Here is a 23,444-nt window from a genome sequence, read left to right on the forward strand (position 1 = left end):
CATGTGCTAGTGGGGTCCCTCGGCCTGGCCTGTGGGGATCAGTGGACTTCCGTGCCGCCTAGCCCGGCCTTACCCACGGCCTGTTGGGCTCCAGCCCGCAGTCCCATCCGTCAATCCTGCATAGCATAAAGTATAATACACGAAGTGCTAGGCGGCCAGGGAGGAACCCAAGCCCAGGCCAGGTACTGTGCCACTCCCGCTCATCCTGGCCCTGCTGTGCCTGCCACTACCTTCACTGCTGCTGTGCATGCCCATCCTAGGGTGATACCCGGGGAGCACATACAGGTTGGCGCCCAGTCAGTCCAGATGCCAGTCTTGATCCTGGTCCCAGTCCAGAGAAGAGAGGGGCACACGGGGAGTGTCCCTGAGAGAGGCTCAAATCACAACTGTGCTCGCCAGCTATGGGCCTAGTTCTGGTGCCTGTTGGTCAGCTGAGCTGCGCTCCCACTGTGGGAGCGCACTGACCACCAGGGGGCGTCTCCTCTCTGGTAGTCAGTGTGCATCATAGCTACTGGTCCACTGGTTGCTTAGGCTTTAATATATATAGATTGTAATCCTTGCATGGTATCTTTTTTGCCTTTTTAAGTTATGAGCTTTATAAATATAATTCTTATTAAGGCAAATGTAATGATCACCTTATGTTAATACTACGTAGTTCTTCCTAATGAACATGGTAGATGATGCTATGGAAATAAAATTCTCTCACTGTTGGTTAGACGTAAGACCACAAGTCTTCAGCCAGATTCCCAAATGGATCAAATTGTGTTTTCCCTTTTTGTCTGTTGGTTATTTGTGTTTTGCCTCTCTGACTCCCCTTCCCCCGCAACAAAGTAATTTTTAGTTTAGTTTTTTGTTTTGGGTTGTCTTTTATTTGACTCAAAACCGATTAGGTGCAAAATTATTTTATATTTAACTTGTTATTCTAATCAAACAGCTATAAAGTAGAGTTGCATTTAATGCAAGAGTATAGTTCTAGAGTTTGCTAGGTTACATGAACTTTCATGGATAGACAAAATTTCTCTTATAAAATTATCAAATAAAAAACACAGTATATGTAATCATGTTTACGCGTACTCTAAAAACTGATACACCGTCTCTCAAAAAGTTTATTATATAGTAACTTCTTTCACTAGCTGGAATAGATTTCTGTTTTTCCAGTTAATACCAGGTAGAGCATCTGGCTTGCTTTTAGGACCTATTTTATACAAAAACAAACATGGACCTTTTAATACTAGAGACACTCAGATAGCTAACAGCTCACTCAATGATTGTCACTGAGTAACTGAAACTGTTTTACTTATTGCAGGCATACATGTATGCTAGCTCATGGGTTGATTTTTTGTATGGTGTAAATGTAATGTTACCAATGGGTGTTTTCAAGATCTGTCTGCATAGTAGACTTGTAGGAGTAGGCATTCTTCAGGTATAGTTGTAAAGGTAATGCAAAATTCTATAAAACCAAAATTGCTAACTCTCCTGACATTGGACATTTAATCAGAGAATTTTTAAAAATGTATCTTATTACATAATTTTTGGTAGATTTTAAGTACTATGTACTTAACATTTTGCAGGTATGTATTTTTAACCTTAATAGTCATTGCTCAACTCAAATGTATTCCAAAGCCAAGTTAAAAATAGTTGTTTCAAAAGTAAAAATTATGCAATTATGTGTGTAGTACTCATTACCTACAAAAACAAAGCCTTTTGCCCTGACTAGTGTAACTAAGTGGTTAGAATGTCAACCCACGTACTGGAAAGTCTTGGGCTCAATTTCTGGTCAGGGATGCTACCTTAGTTGAAGGTTTGCGCCTTAGCCTAGTCAGGTCCAATGCAGGAGGCAACCAATCGAAGTCTCTGTCTGTCTTTAACTCTCTCCCCCTCCCCCCCTCTCCTTTCCTGATTCTCTAAGAATTCTCTAAGAATCTTGGAAAAAAGGTCCTTGGGTGAGGATTAACAAAAATGATTTTTTTTTAAGTTCTTTCTTTCTTTCTGAAATTAGATACTTTCCCCCCATATAAATGGAAGAATTTAGATTTTGGGGCAAAAAGAGAACTGTAGAAATTAGATTAGCTAGACCTAATCATGGAGAATTATGGGAAATCAAGACCACATTTATAATTTTGCCTGTTGCCATATAGAGCAGATCTAATGTAATGATGTAGACAATTTGTGTAGCTTTTCTGTTGGAGAAAAAAATATATATTTATGGCAGTGTCTAGCTTTTCATAATGTAGGGTCAAAAGTTTTCAAAAAAATCTTGCATATTTCAGATCACAGCATGAAGATCATTTACGAAAGAATAGCACTGGGTCTTTAAAGTGCTAGCTAGAGCATGCTTCCTATGCAAATTCCAAATTATCTGAATTTTTATATTTTTAAAATTTCTTGGGAAATGAAAGCTTACATTATTCCTAAGCAAATTTTTGGTATTTAATGATAGGCTTGTTTTAACATGAATTGAAGAATGAAACATTTAGAATCAGGCAAAAACATAAATACTATTTCAAAGATAGTTATAATAGTTAATGAGTTTTGTTTTAGGAATATTTAGGATTTGGGGAAGGAGTGGCAATAACAAGATATTACAGATTATTGAAAGTTCCCTAAAGAATTGTTTCATATGCTTAAATGAATAGATAAGTAACCTGCCATTAGCTTATTAAGCATATAGTGTTTACTTTCAAACAAGCAAAACAAAGCCTAGCCTCACTGTGCTCTCTACAATCTAGGCTGTTATTAGTTTACGTCATCCATGAAGAAATAATTGCTTTTTAATTAACTCTACTGCCACCATCCAAATTATTGAAGTTTGAATTTTGGTACATTACTGTTACTTGAATTTCATTAAGTTACTTTGATCAGTAATAATTAAATACCCATTTATAACTGGGCAGTAGGTAAAATGAAACATTAAGTATTAAATTATTGATTTCTAGGGATTGGCAGAGTACTTAGTCAAAAGTATTTTATATTATTAATGAATGTGTATCTCACTGGTGACCATAAAATGTGAAGAATAAATCTGGTAGTATGCAGTTCTGATCTTTGCATCACAGATGAGACTATTTCTTCCACCCTCATGCACAAAGTTCTTATTCTAGTTAATGAAGAACATTATCTGCTGATGGAGCACAATGTCCTGTGTTTGTGCAAATAAATTAAAATGATGACATACTCAAATGAAGACTAATTAAATACAGAGCCGTTCTAATTTAAAAGCATGAATACTTTCTTGAGCACATTAGGTTCTAAAGATCGGATATTACATTTTTTTTGTGAGCTTAACTAATTAGGCTTACCTTGCATTATAAATTTGGTTTATTTCTGAAACTACCACTAAATCTGCTGATAGCTTGCAGGGTGATTAATTATGCATTAAGATGTTTTAAATAGCTTTTCAACACTTGTACAAAAATAATATTTAAAATGAAACAAATGAAATACTCAAGAGGCTTAAGGTGGTTCTAAAATTATACATATTTGGCTTAATTCTAATTCTCCTAGAAGTTGAGAAAGCAATATGGTTATTTCATTTTTTTTCTCTCAGGAAAATATAGTTTAAATGAATGATTTTTGTAAAATTTAGTGATAGATTTGCTTACAGGTTTTGGCTTTGTGATCTTTGATAATATTGTAGGACTTGGTAGAATATTTTCTTGAGGCAATCAATGGTTTAAAAACTCTGGTATTTTATGTTTTAATTTTCAAAATGGGAATGTATTTTTCTGATTACACACCACCATTACGATAAAAGATAATACCTCTAAGTGGCAATAAAAAGGAATGGATTATCGTCTCAATATGGATGACCCTCAAAAACATTATACTAGTGTTTTGTTTTGTTTTAAAAAGCCAGGTATGAGAGATCATACATAATTCAATTTATATGAATCACCAGAAAAGGCAAATCTATAGAGACAACAAATTAGTAGTTGCCTGGAGGTGGAAATGACTACACAAGAGCTGAGGGGAACTTTGAGTGATGAAGGTTGCGTAACTAAAATCATTCAAGTGTACACTTAAGCTCAGCTGGTGTGCTCAGTAGTTGATAGTTGACCCCTGAACCCAGGAGGTCAAGGTTTGATTCCTGGTCAGGGCATATGCCCAGGTTGCTGGCTCAATCCCTATTAGGGTGTCATGCAGGAGGCAGCCGATTGATGATTCTCTATCATCATCGATGTTTCTATCTCTCCCTTTATCTCTGAAATCAATAAGAATATATTTGAAAAAAATATTTCCACCCCCACAAATCAATTTCCCGACTCTCATATACCATAGCAACCACTAATTATTTTCTGTTTCTGGATTTGATTACACTGGGCATCTCATAAATAGAAGCATAGTATATAGCTTTTGTTTCTGGATTCTTTCAATTAGCACAATGTTTTCAAAGTAATTTTTGTTTTGTTTGTTTCTTTTTTTCTTTATTGACTAAGGTGTTACATATGTGTCCTTATCCACCATTGCCCATATCCCCCACTCATGCCCTCATCCCCCTGGTGTCTGTAATCCATTGCTTAGGCTTATGTGCATGCATACAAGTCCTTTGAGCCCCTTAACCCCACCTTCCTCTACCTTCACTCTGAGGTTTGACAGTCTGATTGATGCTTCTGTCTCTGGATCTGTTTTTGTTATTTTTTAAAACTTAGCAATCTATTATGGGAATTATACATATTGAACACAGAAATGTACTTCATTCTTTTTAATAGCTGGATATTAAATGAGCAGAGTCTAATTTATTTTGGCAGTCTCCTATCACTGGACAAGTAGGATCTTTGTACCTTTTAAAAAAAAAATTGGTATTGGCATCTTTCATGATTAGACTGTCAATTTGCTTTTAATGGTGCTCAGATTGATAATCATTCGAACTCAGAATTTAATTCTAAATATTTCAGTAAATTTATTCCCTAATGGTTCTGTTCTGTGTGAGAATAGTTTTCTGTGATTTATTGAATCAAGTAAGTCATATCCATATTCACACAAAGCATTGCTCTTTGGTGTTCAGTGATAACAGCATTTTTATAATACTCTGAAGCAGTAGAATGTGAATATTTTTAAAAGCAGCAATTTTCAACATTTCTCATCTCATGGCACATGTAAACTAATTACTGAAATTCAGTGGCACATCAAAAAAGATACAGTAATTTTGACTCATTCACACAGGACAGCTATTGTGTTCACTGTTATTTATTTATTTTTATTTGTTACTGATATTATAGAGAGTAAAAACATCGATGTGAGAAAAACATTGGTCAGCTGCCTCCTGCTTGCCTCCCTACCCACAACCTGGATATGTGCCCTGACCAGAAATTGAACCCTCCATCTTTCAGAGTATGGGTCAGCACTCCAACGACCTGAGCCACACTAGCCAGGGCAGCTGACGTCATTAAATTTTTTTTTTTTTATTTGATAATCTGAGAGAAAAGAGGTCAGTGTCTCCTAGACAGGTATTGCATGTTTTAAAAATCATTATGGCAAAGGTATGCCCTGGCACACTCGTTGAAAATCGCTGGCTAAAAGGACTATGTCATACTCAGACCTCAAATTACTTCCACCTTAGCAGGGAAGACTTCAAAGGAGCTGCCTTTCTTTCTTCTTGCCCATTTAAAAGAGTCTTTCCAACAGTGTCATTTACAGGTCACTGTTTTTACAGAGCTCTAAAAAACATTCTGAATTGTGCCCATTTTTAATTTCTGAGTAGGTCTGTATGGCCATAGAACTTAGTCATTTCAGGCGGCCTAGCGGCTGGCGACGGGAGCGGGGACTCGCTGGCACAGAGCCTGAGCCATGGAGAAGCTGCTGCCGGGCTGGGGAGGGCCTGCACCCCGCGCCCCATCCTCTGCTGTGTCGGGCTCTGCGGGCCCCCTGTGCATCTCTCCGCTGTCCGGGGCCCACAGCCTCCTCATTCCCGACGGTTTTATCTACAGAAAGGGGAAGGGCACTAAGCCAGGCCCACCAGGAGCCCAGGAGATAGATACACTTTGGAGAGGAGAAGCTTGCGGACCTGGAAGAGGCACACCCGGTCTTCTTAGCAGAGTTTCTGCAAACCAAGAACTCAGCCTGCTGGAAGAGGACGCGCCACCAGCAGGCTTCACCCGCAGGAGGTCACCGGGCACTCCCTGGCCTGGCCTGCAGCTCTCCGCCCTCCCAGCCCCTGGGCTTCGGCCTGGAGTCCCAGCAGCCGTTTTTCAAGGACCCAAAGGGGGCTGGTGACCTCCCGGACGAGGAAGAGGACGAGGACGAGGACGGCTCCCTTGAGGGTCTCAGCCATCGCGTCTCCCTGCAGCATGTACATCTCCTTCTTCTCCAGCCCATCGGAGCTGGCAGGGCCTGAGTCCCTGCCCCCGCGGACACGAGTGACTCCGACTCCTGTGGCGAGTCCCAGGGCAGACTTTGCGGCCCACGGACAGTGTCTGGGGGACAGGCACCTTCGGACGCTGCGGATCAGCTGCGAAGCACTGGAAGAGGAGAACTGGAAGTTCAGGAGGAAGCTGATGGAGGTGCAGAGCTTCTCGGAGATGCAAACCGAGATGGTGAGGACGGTGGAGCCAAAATGATCAAAAAGGAGAGGAACCCCCACGACCTGAAATCCGTAGTCCAGCAGGTGGAGCAGAACCCGGAGCTGATGATCAAACGTGCGGTAAAGGCAGAAAGTCACGTCCTGAAACTGAAACAAGACATAACAAGGAGCAGGTCTCCAACTTCAAGAGGGAGAACGTACGAGGCCCTGCGCTCTGGCCAGGGCGCCAGGTTGACAATGGTGAAGCGGAACACGGGCGTGGCCCTGCAGAACCTGGGCATGACCAAGAGCAACGCGCACACATCCCATCCAGCAGCTGGTTTCCACTGGATCTTGTTGCTGAGATCCTGACATCCATAGACAGAATCTCTGAAATCAAGGAGGTCGGGGAGGAGGAGTCTTGAGAAGCTTCTAGCTCGCAGCTCCGTTTGCATCCTGCAGTCATCGCTCCCTGAATGTGAAATGCCAGTGCGTCTTGAAACACACAGTCTTCCCAAAAAAGCTGTTTGTGGCAAAGATGCTACTTTCATGACTGAGAAGAGTATTGTTAGCTGCACAGCGAGGAGCAGGGGAACTAGCGAGGGTCCCCGAGGGTTTCTGTCCATGCAGCCCTTGCTCCGGGGTGAATCCCTGGTGTCAGACATGACCCCCTGGGCGACGTGTTTCTAAAAGCCTCCGATGATTCTAAGCACTGGGCATGGGAACACCCATTCTGTGATACGAGTCTTCCATTCTTATTCCAGAACACTCACTCTAAGACAAGTTAGACTGATTGTCCTTGATGTCACCAGTAAAGGAAAACACTAAGTGAGCCGAAATCAAATGATTGCCTTAGACAGGGCCTCATGCCTTTTTGCCTTTGCTCACAGTGCCCCTCTGGCTCAGTCCACCCACCCCGGGAGCCTGCGGCTGGCAACCTGAGTGTGGGCACCCCATGTGGTTGGATACTGCTATCCTCCTGTAAGGACCAAGGTTGGCACGGATTCTACACTGTGAAGCCATCGAAACGCACCTCTTTAGGGGTCCCTGGGTTTGAAAAAAAGTGTTCTGGATGGAGGGTTTTGATACATGTTCCAAGCAGCCTTTTGTATAATGAAGTCGAATCCAGAGGACGTGCAGAACCTCCTGGCAACACGAGTCTCCTGCTGCCGTTCCAGCCGCTTCTGATGGAGGAAGGTGTGACATGCAATCAGTGCCTTGTGGCTGTTCTCCTGCAGATGTTATTTGTTTTTTTAAATAAATGTTCCCTCCTGTTCAGATCGACATTTCTTAATAAATTCTAAAATGAAGAAAGAAAACAAAAAGAATTTAGTCATGTCAGGGAATCCCTAACATTTTACTCAGGTATGCTTTAATTGACTCAATGCTCATTGTTAGAGATAAAATCAAATGTATAATATACAACTGACAGTGGCTGTGTTCAAATTAGATCTTTGTTACCCAATTTGTTCCTATTTAAATTCCCAGGAGTTACATTTTACCATAGCAGCGGTTTTAAAAGAAGACTGAAATCAGCATGTCTAATTCAGACATCTGCAGATAGAAGTTGGTTTTATAAATTTTAAATTTATTCCTTCTGCTCTTTTGTTTGGATGGGGCTGTTTGAAGGACATTTGTTTTTGGCATCTATACTAGTAACATCTTCTGGACATCCTTCCTGACAAAACCGGAGTTGGGGCTGGCCTGCAAACTGCCCCTGGCCCCTTGCCCAGGCCCCCCTCGTTCCCCCACCCCCAGTTGGAACTCCCACCTTGATTGGGGGTTTGGCTGGCCTGCAAACCTACGATGGCCCCTCACCCAGGCCAGCCCTGTTCCAGCAGGGACCCCCACCCTGCTTGGGGCAGGCCAGCTGCCCCGCCCATGCACTAGGCCTCTATCCTAGATAATATCCAAATTGACCCTAATGGCAGAACAACAGTTGAACCAATCACTATGAGGTGCACTGACTACCTCTTGGTCCCTTCCCCCTGGCCCTCAGGCACCAATCACCCAATGGGGAATGGGGAATCAGGGGTGGGTGGCAGCGGGGGGCTGGGCCAGGTGTGGGCAGCTGGGGAAGATGGCCCTGATCACAGGCCAGGCCTAGGGAGCATGCCCGCAAATGAATTTTGTGCACTGGGCCCCTAGTTCTATTTATAATGTCCTATGGCCTGCAAGTAGGCTTGCATTTTTAATGCACTTTTTTTTTTTTAATTGCTATTTCTTACTATTTAAATGTGGTACATTTTAATCACTATGTGAGCAGGCATATTGAACAACATCTCCTAGCTTACATAAATGCCAGTGTCTGTCACAGTTGTTTAAAACATAGGCTCAATTTTTACTGCCTCTTTAGACCATAATCTCTTCTGACTCTGGCCTGGATCACACTTTTCCTAGTGGGATGACATGGTTTTCACTTTTTCTATAAAAGATGCAGTCATTTCTGTGGTTTCATAAGAGATTAATCTCCAATGAAATGAATGGTGCTTAAACATGGCTAGCTTTGATCATCTGCTTTGAACCAAAGATAGAATTTAATATTTGACATGAGTCACACTGATTTTCTGTTTTTATTCATACTGAAAAAATAAGAGAGAATCATTTATGAAGAAACCATGGAGCCAGGACGCAGCTAGAGGCAGAATGGAAATTGAATGAAAAATAGGAAAGTCAAGACTGAACTGAAGACAATGGAGGGGAGTCTGGAGCCTTAGCCAGCAGAGGAAAGGTTAGAGACTGTGCTAAGATATGCTAGAGAATTTGTTTCAGTGCTTATAATATATAAACACTGCTATAAAATATTAGTCTATCAAATGAAGCCTATTTACATGGTGTAAAAGCAGTTAGTACTAAGAGTAAACCACACAGCAAGCAGAAAGGTATAGCTCTTTAAATCAATTTTATAAAGAAACTCAATTTTACAGCAGTTTTAAATACATATCTATATATCACAAGGCATTTCTTGCTGATATTAACGTGTTTGCAAACCTCAAATCCATTAAGCCTGAGGGTTGGGAAATTTTTCTTAGCCACGAATATAAATTGCTGATGATGCAGTTAGAACTTGGGTCTTTTTGTTCTCTCTTTATCAGAGATGGGATCAGGTCTCCATCCTTAAGAGTAAAGCAGGGGACCTATGGTCCCTAGCCAAGATGTGGAAGAGAGTATCCATTCACTGCAACACTTGGGCTTCATTCCATCATCCCCTTAGGCTGAGTGTGCTCCTGCTGCTGGTACTACTCCAAAAATAAATTCTTCCACATTGGCATTTATAATGTTCTCACTCAGAGAAGAGCTTGTGATTTCAAACAGTTAAAAAAAATTTAAAATCCTATATTATAAAAGCCTAATATGCAAATTGTCTCGACCAGGAGTTCGACCACTCACTATGATGTGTGCTGACCACCAGGGAGTGGTGAGGAACATGGTCGGCATAGGTGACACAGCTCTGGCAGCAGGAGGCAGTGGAGGCGCTGCAGGCCCCGATGGACTGCAATGAGAGCAGGACCGAGGCAGGATGGTGGAGCAGGTGAGTGGGTGTGGCACCAGGCCAAGGTGTGTGCAAGCGGGGACCGATTGCTCCACTGATCGGCACTTTCATCACCGAAAAAGGGCAAATAGCAATATAAAATATTTCTTCTAATTATTTTCCTTTCAATGTGCACAAATCCGTGCACTCGGCCACTAGTAAATAAATAAGAAAAGAAAAAATTCAAGGAAACAGATAACAGTGTGGTGTTTGTGGGGAGCGGGGAGTAGAAGGAGGCATATGGAATCCGGGGAGGTGGAGGAGAGTATAAGAAGGATAAATGGAGACAGAAGATGTGATTTGGCTTGGGGTGGAGAATACACAATGCAGTGTACAGAGGATGTGTTGTAGAATTGTGCACCTGAAACATGTATAATTTTGTTAACCAGTGTCACCCCAATACATACAATAAAAAGGAAAAAAATCTCATTAAATTTCTTATATGGACTATATCTTAAAATGATAATTTTTATACATAGGGTAAATAAATGCATTACTAAGTTTAAAAGGAAATGAAAGAGATATAAAAAGTAGGCAGTTTATCTTCATTTTAAAGAGAAACAATATAGTTAATGCCTACATATGCCATCTATCCCTATCTCTCTGTCTTTATCCATTTGGTGTCTCACCCTAGGCTTCTGTTTATAGCTATTCAATTTCAATTGACTATAATATAGAAAGGTGATATGTTTGTAGCATTTGTTGTGCTTATCAAAGTTTTATGTTTCCTGTTCTCAGTTCTTTTGACAAAAGAGCCAATGAACCAAATAGTTCATCCTTAATTGATATATTGGATAGCTTTTTGCAAGCCATAAGGAGAAGAATACAGAGCTTGCTTGAGGTTGTCCCACCTTTCCTCAGTCAGCTTTCCCATCCGATGCAGTTTAATGCCATTGAAGTGCCCACTGTAAACTAAGTCCTGCTTTTGGCTTCCTCCTTAGAAGTGGAATATTCTCTGTTCTAATGCTTTATTTCCCCCACCCCCACAACTTATTTTCTTTTACTGACTCTTCTCTTAATCCCTTCCACATTCTTCACTTCTTTATTTAATTGTATATAGCTCAGATAGGGGCATGCGTATTTCTTGTATCTGATGTCAAACATATAACAGTGATCTCACATTTACTTCTTTTTATGTGGCTAAGAATGATACAGCTCTTGCATACTTTTGAACCAAGAACTGAGAGTGAAAAATACCTGTCTTTACACTAGCCCTCCTCAGAATTTAATGAGACCTTAAGTCATTTTTTTTAATTTATTTTTTTTCTCTATAAAATTAAGTTGTATTAGATTATCTAAACCATTTCAATTCTCAAATATATATGTCACTTTTAGATATAACATGGGCTGTATATGTATGTTATATACAGGGTGGGGCAAAAGTAGGTTTCCAATTCACATAGAAAATAATACAATAATAATCATAATGCAAGAACAAACTTTTACATATTCATAATGGTAAGCCTACTTTAGCCTAATCCTGTATAATATTATAAATTTATATATAAAGTGTAAATATGCATATGACTTTTGTGGTGGTAATAAAATCTCAATCATATTCAAAATCTATATTGATAAAGTGTTTCCAACATATATTCTAATTGTACCAGGCTACATGAAAAAATAAGTATATATATATATATATATATATATATAGAGAGAGAGAGAGAGAGAGAGAGAAAGAATAGAATATTTTTTTGTTTAAAAGCATGCACACACACACATACATACACACATTTCTCATCTGGCAAAAATGTTAAGTGAGAGAATTAATGACTAGATGCTCTTTTTCAGACCTCTTGAATTGATTTGAAGAAGTTTTAACCATGCCTTAAACAAAAAGAAAAAAAAAAGTCTAATTTTGCCCCAATAACTCATAATGTAATTCTGGATTTTAAATATTTTGTTCTTCTAGTCTAATTGCATTGAAAAATATTATTAAGCAGACACATCTCCATAGCGTCAGAATTTTTATTCTACCATTAAAGTAACTTCTTCTTTTTGGTTCATCAGTGTCCCTTCAAACTGATAAAAATAACCTAATTCACTCTGAGATACCTAGGACTTCCATCTATATGAGCTCTGGCATCCTGGGGTATAACATGTCCTTTCTCAAAAACTCAGTAGCCATTTCCTTAGTTCAATAACTAAAATGTCAAAATAAAAGCTGACCTCCTCTTAAGGAAAGCAATTATATTCACTTCAGCAATCTGGGAAGTACAGGAAAAACCAGCATGGCTTTCAAAAAGCAAAGCCTATAAAGGAAAGGAAGATATTTGGATTCATTATTAATAAATTTGATCTTCATAATATATAATATATAATATATGATATATGATATATGATATGTAATATATGTAATGAGATTTTAAAAATTATAATACCAGTAAATACCTCTAGGTTGAAATGTAAAGACGTTAAGTATAGTTGAAATGCCCTGTGTATATTCTAATTGCAGACCACTTTCTCACCAGATGTTACTATTTAAAACAAAAACATATATATATATATATATATATATATATATATATATATATATATATATATATATATATATATATATATGTTTTTATTGAGTTCAGAGAGAAAGGGACAGGGAGAGAGAGATAGAAACATCAGTGATGAGAGAGAATCATTGATCTGCTGCTTCCTGCATGCCCCCCTATTCCCAATGGGGATCAAGTCCACAACCTGGGCATGTGCCCTTCCTTAACCAGAATTGACCCCAAGACTTTCCAGTCCACAGGCTGAGGCCTGGTGCACAAAATTCATGCATTGGGTGGGTGTCCCTCAGCCCAGTCTGCCCCCTCTCATAGTCTGGGAGCCCTCAGGGGATGTCCCACAGTCTGACAGAGGCGGTACGGAGCACGCCCCTCTGGGTGGGTCTGCTGGGGGCCTTGCTCCCAGGGAAGGCTGCGCTGTGTGCCTGCCCATGAACCCCTGGTGGGAGTGGCCTTGGAGTTGGGCAGCGCTGGGACTGGGGGCAGGCTCCGAGCCATGCTGTGGCAACTCAGCCTGCCCCCAGCCATGGTGTGTGGTGTGTGTCTGCTGGGGCTGGGGTCGTGCTCTGAGCTGATCGTGACACAGCCTGCTGAGCTGGTCATGATGTCTCAGCCTAATGTGCACATTTCTCTCTTATTATATAGAATGGTAAATAGCTATATAAATATCAAGAGAGAAAAAAATTTCACAAATATTTTATTAAACTCAAAAATACAATAATAATTGTGTACACTTTTTGATAATGCAGGTCTACTAATGTGTAGAATGGAATTCTTTTTGATTACCTAATTTAATTTATTATTCCTAATAATATGATGAGGTAGGTATTGTTAATACCTACATTTTGTTCACAATGTTACCTGGATAGCAAATGCTGCCACCATCATTCAAGATGCCAGAGCTTGTACTTTTGACCTTGATATAAACTTTCAAAGGGGAATTAATAATTGATCTTATTTCACAGATGAACAAATAGAAGCTCAAAGAGGTTAAGTAAATTGGCAAGCTTGCACAGATTGCTATAGGGCCATGTCTGTCTAATTTTAAAGCCATGCTCTTTCCCTTCTACTCTGCTACTTCAAGTCTTCTAGTAACCTCTAAATCTTGGGTGATAGCTGCAATTAGCAAATCAGGTCCCAGGTCATGTTACCTTTTTTTTTTTTTTTTTTTTTTTTTTAATACTTTATGGGTTTTTTTACAGATATTAAGAGAGAGGGATAGAGAGCTAAAAACATTGATCAGCTGACTCTTGCACACTCCCTACTAGGGACATGCCCACAACCAAGGTACATGCCCTTGACCAGAATCAAACCTGGGACCTTTCAGTCCGCAGACAGACGCTCTATCCACTGAGCCAAACTGGTTTTGGCTCATGTTACCATTTTAATGGAAATATTTTTATACAGAAAGCAACAGCTGTGTACAATTTTTTCTTTTTAATTATAAAAGTTATAAATGGTCATACTTAGAAAGATCAGACAATACTAATGGGAATGTGGTGAAAGGTAAAAAAGTAAAATCCATTAATTCATTTTTTTTTTCTCTCTGTGAGAGAATCAGTTTAAAAACATCTGCCTCAAAAAAAAGAAATGGGGGAAAAATAGTTATAGAGTTAAAGAACCATTGAACAAACTGTCAAACTATAGCGGGAAGGCAAGGGAGGTTGCGGGGGAGAGGGGGCTATAAGAAATCAGCAGAAGTACTTGAATGCATGCATCTGAGCATGACCAATGGATAGAGGAAACGGGGTGTGGGAGGTGAAGGCATATGCAGGGGAGTAGGGGAGGCTGGGGGAAGGTCAAGGGGGGAAAAAAGGAGACATATGTACTACTATTTGTAATGCTTAAAAAAAAAAATCTGCCTGTGCCTTCAAAGAGCTCTAACAATCAAACCAGACTTGAGAGAGTAAAGACAAAGCCTAAGAAACTCATCCAGGGTAGAGATTGTGCCATTAAAGCCCTGGCACCTTATATCCTTTATTAAGAAAGATGCAAATTATATTAATTCCCATTGAATGATGCATTTGATTCAATCTGATAAACTTTAAGATAAAAATTTGACAAAAGCATAAACATTCTTTGTCTACTTGGCCTCAAATATGCATTCAAAATATGCTTTGTGGAGTAAAATCAACAACCAAAATGTACTTGTCACATACCATATGTCAGACACTGTCCGCTGTGTCATACATATCTCATTGAAGATTACAGCAGTCCAATGATGTAGGTGTTATTATTATTTCTGTGTAGATTACTTTAAAGACTGTAAGTATTTGCCCAGTTGTTGCACAGCCAACAGTGAATATAGCCATGATTTGACCTAGAGAGTAGTTCTGAAAACTAGAAAATGTGATAACATTTGAAAAGAATCCATGCTGCCTTGTAATTTATTTTCAGCCCAAAGGCAACCTAGAAAAAAAAATAAATCATATCTCAGCATTGAAGTGATAAATGAATTAACTTTTGCCTCTTCTCCCAAAGGGCTTTTTCTTGGGCAACAAATCAGAAGCTGAACCATCTCTTTGAGGTTTGGATCAGTGAATTTTGGTTCAGCCCTGAGACAAATTAGAGCTCTGCCTCTAGTTCTAAATTCTAGATTGCATGAGAACATGAAGCTCAAGTCCCTACAGGGTGTTATTCACTTTGCCTCATGGGCTCCTGGAGAATTCTTTCACGCACTGCAGGTATGTTGTACATGCACTTAGATGTATGTTATGTCTATGTTTCCTTACATGGAGGGGCCATGCAGAAATGAAAGGTGCTAGGCAGAAGGACAAAACCAGATTCTACCTCTGGCTCTGCACCAAACCCATCACATGGATTTGGATAAAGTTAAGGTGTTGTTTTCTTTAATTTTTATTTATTGATTTGAGAGAGAGAGAGAGAGAGAGAGAGAGAGAGAGAGAGAGAGAGAGAGAGAACATTGATTTTTGTTGTTCCACTTATTTATGCATTCATTGGCTGATTCTTGTATGTGCCTCGATCAGGGATCAGCCTACAAGCTATCTGGCCAGGACTTAAAGTTAAGTCCTGTAAAATGGTGATAAAAATGATTTCTCTGCCCTCTTCACTGAACCAAAAAAAAGAGACCATTTATGTGAAATGGATTTACAAAGCCCAAAGGGCTCCAAACATGCAGGGCAGTGTTTTCTAGATAACAAACCTGGCTGTATGCTCATGAGCTGGTTGCATTAACCTGTGGTTGGGGAGAAAACCAGAATCCAAGCCAGACTTACTGAAGCAGAGGTCTGGCCTGGTTCCCTCTAACACAAAGGTCAGGCTAGTTCAGCTGTGTTAAAAAGTCCTGCTCAAAACCTCCATATTTGAAATTCAATTTTGTTACAAAGCCAATTTCCCCACTAGAATCTTGTGGCAAAGTCTTCTCTCAGTCTCAGTGTTCACATCTGCTGGACAAAGATAATTACAGCATCTGCATATGAGGCTGAGGGGATAAATGAGCAAAGAATGCTAAGAATTTAATAAGGAGCCTTGTAAACTGAAAGCAGTGAATGGTAGTAGGTACTATGTATTACGTATTATGAACAGTAATAGTCTTAGTAGCAGTTGTGTAGAAACGTCATGAGGGGACTTGGATACAATTTTCATAAATTGTGAATGTAATTATTTAGGACCTAATTTGCATGTCTTGTGCCTAAACATGGACCGGTGATCTTGCATACAATATTTGTTTTTACTGAGCAAGAGATATTATTTGCTTTATTTCTTTAATACAGATTTTTCCTCTTGCATGCCAGATGTATATTTTCTTTTGTTTACATCTAATTCATTATTATCAGCATCTCGGGGTCCCTTTGCCAGTTAAATGATGTGACTCTTGACCATGGCTTTCATTCTGTGTGACTGATTCATAAAGTCACATCTTTGAACCTCATTGCAAAGACAATGTAAAGATGCATTTGTCATTTGTATAATAGTTAGCACTTTCTTAATGAGATTTATCAGATTTGGTTCAAATAAAACAAGTACCTGATTACTCAGCTTGACATACACATCTTAAAATAAGATTGATGAGATCCACTATTGGAATTTTCCTTGTTTCATGGAGGTTAATTTGAAGAATGACATGAATGGTCAAAATCCTAAAGCATAGTTTGAAGGACTGTTAATAAGCCTGTAGTCATTGGAATAGTACTTGGGCACTATCTCATTTCCACTTAGCTTCAGAGCTATAAATAGCTCAAATTTGTTTTCTTTGTACACTTGCTGGATTAATTACAGTAGAACAAGCCAATGGTATTGTTGTAGTGGCTGGCTAAACTTGATGCAAAAACAATAATTAAAATGATTGCTTTTTAATTTCTCCCCCTTCGGGAGTTTAATGAGCTGGGATCTACCGTGTTAAAAGCTGTAAAGAATTTTATTTCAGACTCACTAGGCTTTTCTACCAGCGTTTTTTCGTTGTTAACAGTAGGTTTTAGTGTTGTTGGGACTTTCCTTTGGAAAGGAAACACCTGGGTCCTACTCCCATGTGATATCTGCTTAGTAAAAAAACAAACAAAAAGAAGTATTGTTTCTATCACACTTGGATCACCAAGTGTTTCCATTCACCTATCCAAACTGATGCTGGTAACACCATCATGTGCAGACATTCTGCTCTCTCTCTCTCTCTCTCTCTCTCTCTCTCTCTCTCTCTCTCTTTCCTCCCTCTCCCTCTTGAGAGGTAAACTGCTTCCTCTGCCATCAGTAAAGGTGACATATGCTTATTTCAGCATGTCCTCCACCAAACTATTGGGTGCATTGCCCAAGCGAGCAATTGTTCTGATCTGCTCCCTCATTCTGTATCTTGATGTCTCATTACAGCTGGAAAGGTACCATTTTTGTAAATGTACAAGAAGAGGGCCTCTGGGAAGCAAGGAAGTGAAAAATGGTTACTGCTCAAAGTACAGTCCTCTCATCCCAAAAAGGTTGCTGAGCCATTCTTGGTTCTCCTGTTATGTTCCTCCATGGTTTGCCAATTAACTTTTCCCAGTGCAAGGGCGTCACTGATCTAGACAGTAGCCTTTGGTTTCCTATCCCACTGACTCCAGCAAAGCTGTTATAAATGCACTGTACTTCCTTTTTTATTTTCCCTTAGTGGTTGAGTTGCTTTGTCAGAATTTGATGCACAGGTTTAACCTCTTTACAAAGTGGAGACCAAGCAAAAATAGAAAGGGTGGGGGGAGTATATTCAAATGGGCTGGAATGAGAGCAAACTTCAGCTGCAAACTTTTTAAATGAAATACCTAGATTTTTGTTGCTTTTGAGAATTTTAAAAGAGCACCATTGACAAATGGGAATATTTTATTCCCTCTGAGTATTTCAGAAGGACTTTCCACATCATAATCTGACTGAACAATTCTCTCTGAAGTCTGCATTTCAAATGTCAAGTGATTTTACCTGACCTTTTGTAAAGAAGGGTTCAGCTGGCAGTTGGAGAAGCTTGTCACCTGCAAGTTTTCCACTGTACCCAACACTTTTTGAAACATTGAGCATTCCTCAGAACTCAATTCTGAGCACTTAGTTTTCTGTTTCCATCCTGCCCTCCAAGGCAGTTCATTGTCTCTTTCACATTCAGCTCTTGCCTCCAGGTTAGAGAAGTTCAAAATTATATCCCAATCTAACCGCTCACCCAGCTCAAATCCCTACCATCAACTGCCCGCTGGACATTTCTATAATGTTTCATTGTCTATTCAAACTCAACATATGCACAATGGAACTTTCCTTTCTCTCTTCCCCTCTCCTCTGCTCTGACAGGCTGTCTCTCCACAATCCACTATTTTCTCTCTTTCTATCAGTTTCTCTCACCCACCTCCCTCCTTCCCTATCTCCTCCACTTCTGTCCCTCTCTCACAGATATGATCAAGATTGATCATATGAACAATGATCCAGATTGCAGTTATCCCTTCATTCTCTCTCTCCCAGTTTCTTGTATCTATGTACAAGATACTTCTCCTGTATGCTTTTATGGCTCCCCTGTGCTTCTTTTCTCTATAATCCTGAAACTAAACGTCCAGGTTTAAATAAACATTTATTCAACCAATGCCAAGCACTGTAATAGACACACTGAAGATTTGATGTTGACAAAGAAATCTCCCCTGAATTATTACAACACTCTTCCCATTGGTACCTTGGAAGCCTGTGTCTCTCCCTCTCCAATACATCAGCCCAAAATTAATATTTCCAGATTCAAGTTTAATGACATTTTTCTAAATATCATGTATCTATCACAACTGTTATATTCATTATGTTCTTAAACCTTCAAGACTCATCCTGTAAGCATCCCAGGCCACTTAGCTGCATTTAGAATCATGTCTCTGTGTCCACTAGCAAAATGAAATACCATCCATCACACCTTTATCTCCCAACCTTATTTCCTCCAAACACGCAGTGGACCAATTCCCTTGGGATGAAAGTCAGGGGCTTTGAGTTTCATAATACCAGAAGCAAGACTCTCTGGGGAAGAATGGAGAGTCCAAGATAATGAGGTCCATGGATTAACTTCCTAGCTGAACAAGATAGCACTATTTAGTGACAACCCACTGCCTATACCCATCATGCCAGGTGTATATATGAACAGTATTTATGGGCCTTTTGTAAATAGACCAGACCAGGTTTGGCTCAATAAATTGAGTGTCAGCTTACGGACTGAAGGCTGGGCCCTAGTTATGGCTCATGCAGGAGGCAAAACCAGGGCCCTAGTTATGGCTCCTGTAGGAGGCAACCAATCGATGTGTTTCTCTCACATTGATGTTTCTCTCTATCTTTTCCTCTCTCTTCTACTCTTTCTAAAAACCAATGGAAAAATATCTACAAATGAGAATTAAAAAACAAAAATGGGCTAGTGCAGACTGACAATACTCTGGTCATAGTACATCAGGGAAAACCTTCTCCAGCATCCTTTATTTTTAAAACATGTCCTCTTTTTTATTATTACAGAAGCAATGCATACATATTGTAAACCAATTAAAGTAGTACAAAAGTATATAAAGTAGGAATTGAAAGTCCTTATATGGCCTTCACCTCCCACAGATGACCATATATGAGAACAAGTTGCACTGACATTTTCCATGAAATTGTCAGTCCCCTTTGTCATTTCAACATCCCTCCTTTCTCATTGCCTCTCGTAACAATATAGCTGACCATTTCATCCCAAATTTCTGTGCTCAGTAGCATTCCTAAAAGTAGGAGAAAAGATAGAAGCCAGGGCTGAGCACCCAGACCCTTGAGTGGCCAGGGTATACCATCCCCCCAGGCCCAGGTTGGCAATGATGGGGCTCTTTACACACACCAACTGGAGTCTGCTACTAGCTGATGCTCTTTGGCCACTAGGTGGTTCTGTAACCTATCTGATGTAATTCCCACTTGCTGGCTGAGGCGAAGAACAGGGACATTTGGAGTAGGATTCATGTCCCCACACCTTCCCTATTTATTTCTATTTTATTTTTTGGCCACTCTGTCCTGTCCAGATAGAATGTGGTCATGTAGTCCATACCCACAGTCTTACTAAAGCTGTTCTGTGTTCCCTGTTAGGGAAGAGAAGAGGGCCATTTCCTCCACCAGGCCAGGCTCAGGCTCATACTACCATCTGCTTTCTAACTGTGGAGACAGATGAGAGGGACTCTGGTTGCAGCAGGAATGGAAATCTTCTCATGCTCATTGATGGCTCTATCTACTGCATTCATTCATTCCACTTATTGCTGTCTGTTATAATCAGGGAATCATGCTGAGTCCAGAAGATAGAGAGAGACTGGGGCATCTAGTCCTTGAGAGTGTAATAGTCATATAGGAGCAACAAACAAGTTGCTCGCCCAACACCCATCCTCTCTTATGGATCTCAGTTTTCTCTGGGGAACATGTCCCCACCTCCCCTCCCTCAGTCCATGGATAGCAGGTGTCTGACCTCTCGTGAGGCCTGTGACTCCATCTTGGCCTGAGTTTTACATTCCTACTCCCACAATATAGCTGACTAATTTCATCCCAAATTGGTTTAAGGATAAGCACATGAACTGATTCCATGATATGCAACCTGAGAAATTTTTGCTGGGAATATGAAAAAACAAAGTGTTTTCTTCTATTATGCTTGTCTTGAGCCTGGGATTATGTAAGCCTGAGTATGTTGGCAGCCATCTTACCAAGTCTGAGAATGAAGCTATGTGCAGGAAAGCAGGCATAAGAGATAGAAAGAGACTAGGCCCTGGGGATGCCATTTGAGTCCTCAAATCAAAACGTCCTTGGAGCTAGATCTACTCCTGAAGTGTCAGTAGATGTTCTCTTTGCTTGATCTTATTTGAATTATATTTTCTGTCAATTATACCAGCTATAATAAATAATGTATTTAATCGATAATAATAAATGTAATTTGCTATTTAGACCGGAGGTACTTCCAGATGAAGCTGTGGATACAAGGGCCAAAGCAAGATGCTGAGGCTGCGACCCACTGACAGGCTGCTGTGGGTGGGTGGGGCCTCCTTTTACAAGGGAAGACCAGGTCCCAGGTGCCAGAGGAAGCTGGTGCTGGCAGCTGGGGGAAGGAAGGCCTACACTTGCAGGAATTTTGTGCATCAAGCCTCTAATAATAAATAATAGAATGATAATTACAATACAGTGTGATAGATGAGTGATATAATAGAGGTTAGTACAAGCTCTTATTGCAATAAATATCTAACTTAGGGACAGGAATGTCTTCTTTAAGATAGGTTTACATACATATTTATTTAAGAACTTATATCGAGCACTGTAGTAGTTTACTAGAGCTGCCATAACAAAGTATCACAGATGTTGGCTTAGATAGCAGAAACTTATTTTGTTCACTTCTTTTCTCACAGTCCTGAGGCTGGAAGTCTGAGATGAACATACTGGAGGTTTCTTTCTGAGGCCTCTCCTCTTGGCTTGTAGGTAGTCATCTTCTCCTGGATCTTCACATGGCCTTTCCTCTGTACCTGTGTGTCCAGTTTCCTTCTTGTTATAAGAATGCCAGTTATTCTGGATTGGAGCCCACCCTTATGACCTCATGATTTCCTTTTTAAATACTATCTCCAAATATAGTCACATTCTGAAGTACTGGGGATTGAGACTTCAACATATGAATTTGAAGGGGATATGTATGATTCAGCACATGACAAACATCTAATTTGTATGCAAAAACAAAAATGGATTATTGCTCTCAATTAGCTTACAATCTACATGACTAACCAAAATAACCATAATACATAGCTAAACAAATGAAACACAGACGTATTGAGGAAAATTGCTAGAAGCCGTGGATTCCTCATTTCAGATAAGACAATATGCCTGTGAGATCACTACTATTGAAATAACATGCTAACACAGATAGTATAAATTTCTGAACTTTGATGAAGAGGTCTCTTTCAGCCAGTGTGTTATTTGAAGCCATTTGAACAGAGAGTAGAATTTTTGTAGAGAAAATTAGAAGGTAGACATGGGGGGTCTCGAAAGCCTGATACATTTACCCAAAGAGTCACATTTACCATTTCTTTTCACCTTCTTTCCTGTTAGCTCCTTTTAGAAATAGTTGCTTTGTTTAATTGTCGACAACAGAGAAATAAAAGCTTTTTTCTGTTTTTATACAAAAAGAAATTAGGACTCAAAGAGCTCCAGAAATGTGCCCTTTAGAGCTAGGATTGGAATGCATATTTGTCTGGGTGGAAATTAGTTTGTGAAATTATTTCCATATTGCTTGGAGGAGTTGCTGCCCAAGGGCCAGTCCTCATCTCCTTATGCAGGCTGTTCAGTGGTTTAGATAGTGTGAAGCAAGTGTTTATCAAGAACATTGAGGAGCAAAAGCTGAAACCGGTTTGGTCCAGTGGATAGAGTGTTGGCCTATAGACTGAAAGGTCCCAGGTTCAAATCCAGTCGGGGGCTTGTACCTTGGTTGCAGGCCCATCCCCAGTGGGGGTTCTGCAGGAGACGGCTGATTGATGTTTCTAACTCTCTATCACACTCCCTTCCTCTCTTTAAAAAAATCAATAAAATATATTTTAAAAAATATAAATAACATTGAGGAGCAAGTAAGATGCTGGATGCCAGTGATACCAGGCATAACTAGGACCCAACTGCCTACTTTCTACAAATTCTTGATTAAGTATGAGCATATGATTTTGGGGGGAAAAACTAGTAAGTATTTTTCAAATGTTGTTTATACTTAAAGCAGGCTTTCTTACATTTTGGTTCTCCATTTTTGTTGGTTTGGTCGGTTGTATTTTAGTGTTGTTATTGTGTATGTGTGTGTGTGTGTGTGTGTGTGTGTGTGCGCGCGCATGAGCACGCAGTCCGCGTTTGGTGTTTGGGGGTATGACGGTCAATGACCTAGAGTTAATTTAAAACAGGATTCCCCATCTGGCATTGGAGATAAGTGGATTTTCTCAGGGCTGTTTCTTTAGAAGCCGCCAGCATTTTGCAAGTATATTCGTTAGAAAAACCTTGTATAGCTATAAATATGTATGTATACACATCTTGTTTAGCCACTTCATCAGGTAGATGCATACAAATTCCATCTCAAACAATTGACAAATTACTGTCAATGTATGCCAGGCACTATTCTACATGCTGAAGAAATATCAGCAATCAAAATAAAATATAAAAAGTGTTTTTCTCACCTCTGGTAGTCTTCCCCAAAATTCATCATCTCAGTCTAATCCTAAGAAGACACCAGACAAACCCAAATTGAGGGACATTCTACACAACATCTGACCTTCAAAAGTATTGAAGTCATGAAACACAGAAAAAGACCAAGAAACTGTCACAAATTAAGGGAGATTAAGAGCCATAATGACTAAATGCAAAGGAGATCCTGAAACAGAACAAGGAGACTAATGGAAAACTTGGGAAATCTAATTAAGTCTATAGTTTAGTGAACAGCATTGTGCTGCTGTTAATTTCTTGGTTTTGATTA

At 39.8% G+C, this 23,444-nt stretch overlaps 1 pseudogene across 1 annotated transcript; it reads left to right on the forward strand.

Annotated features, from left to right (window-relative positions):
* Window positions 1-5,787: 5,787 nt before the first annotated feature.
* Window positions 5,788-7,010, forward strand: LOC311622643 (endosome-associated-trafficking regulator 1-like; annotated as a pseudogene). Its single transcript has one exon. The product of its transcript is annotated as an endosome-associated-trafficking regulator 1-like (transcript).
* Window positions 7,011-23,444: the final 16,434 nt, after the last annotated feature.

The sequence above is a fragment of the Pipistrellus hanaki genome (genome assembly GCF_964339955.1).
Source record: "Pipistrellus hanaki genome assembly, chromosome: 5".
Taxonomy (NCBI): domain Eukaryota; kingdom Metazoa; phylum Chordata; class Mammalia; order Chiroptera; family Vespertilionidae; genus Pipistrellus; species Pipistrellus hanaki.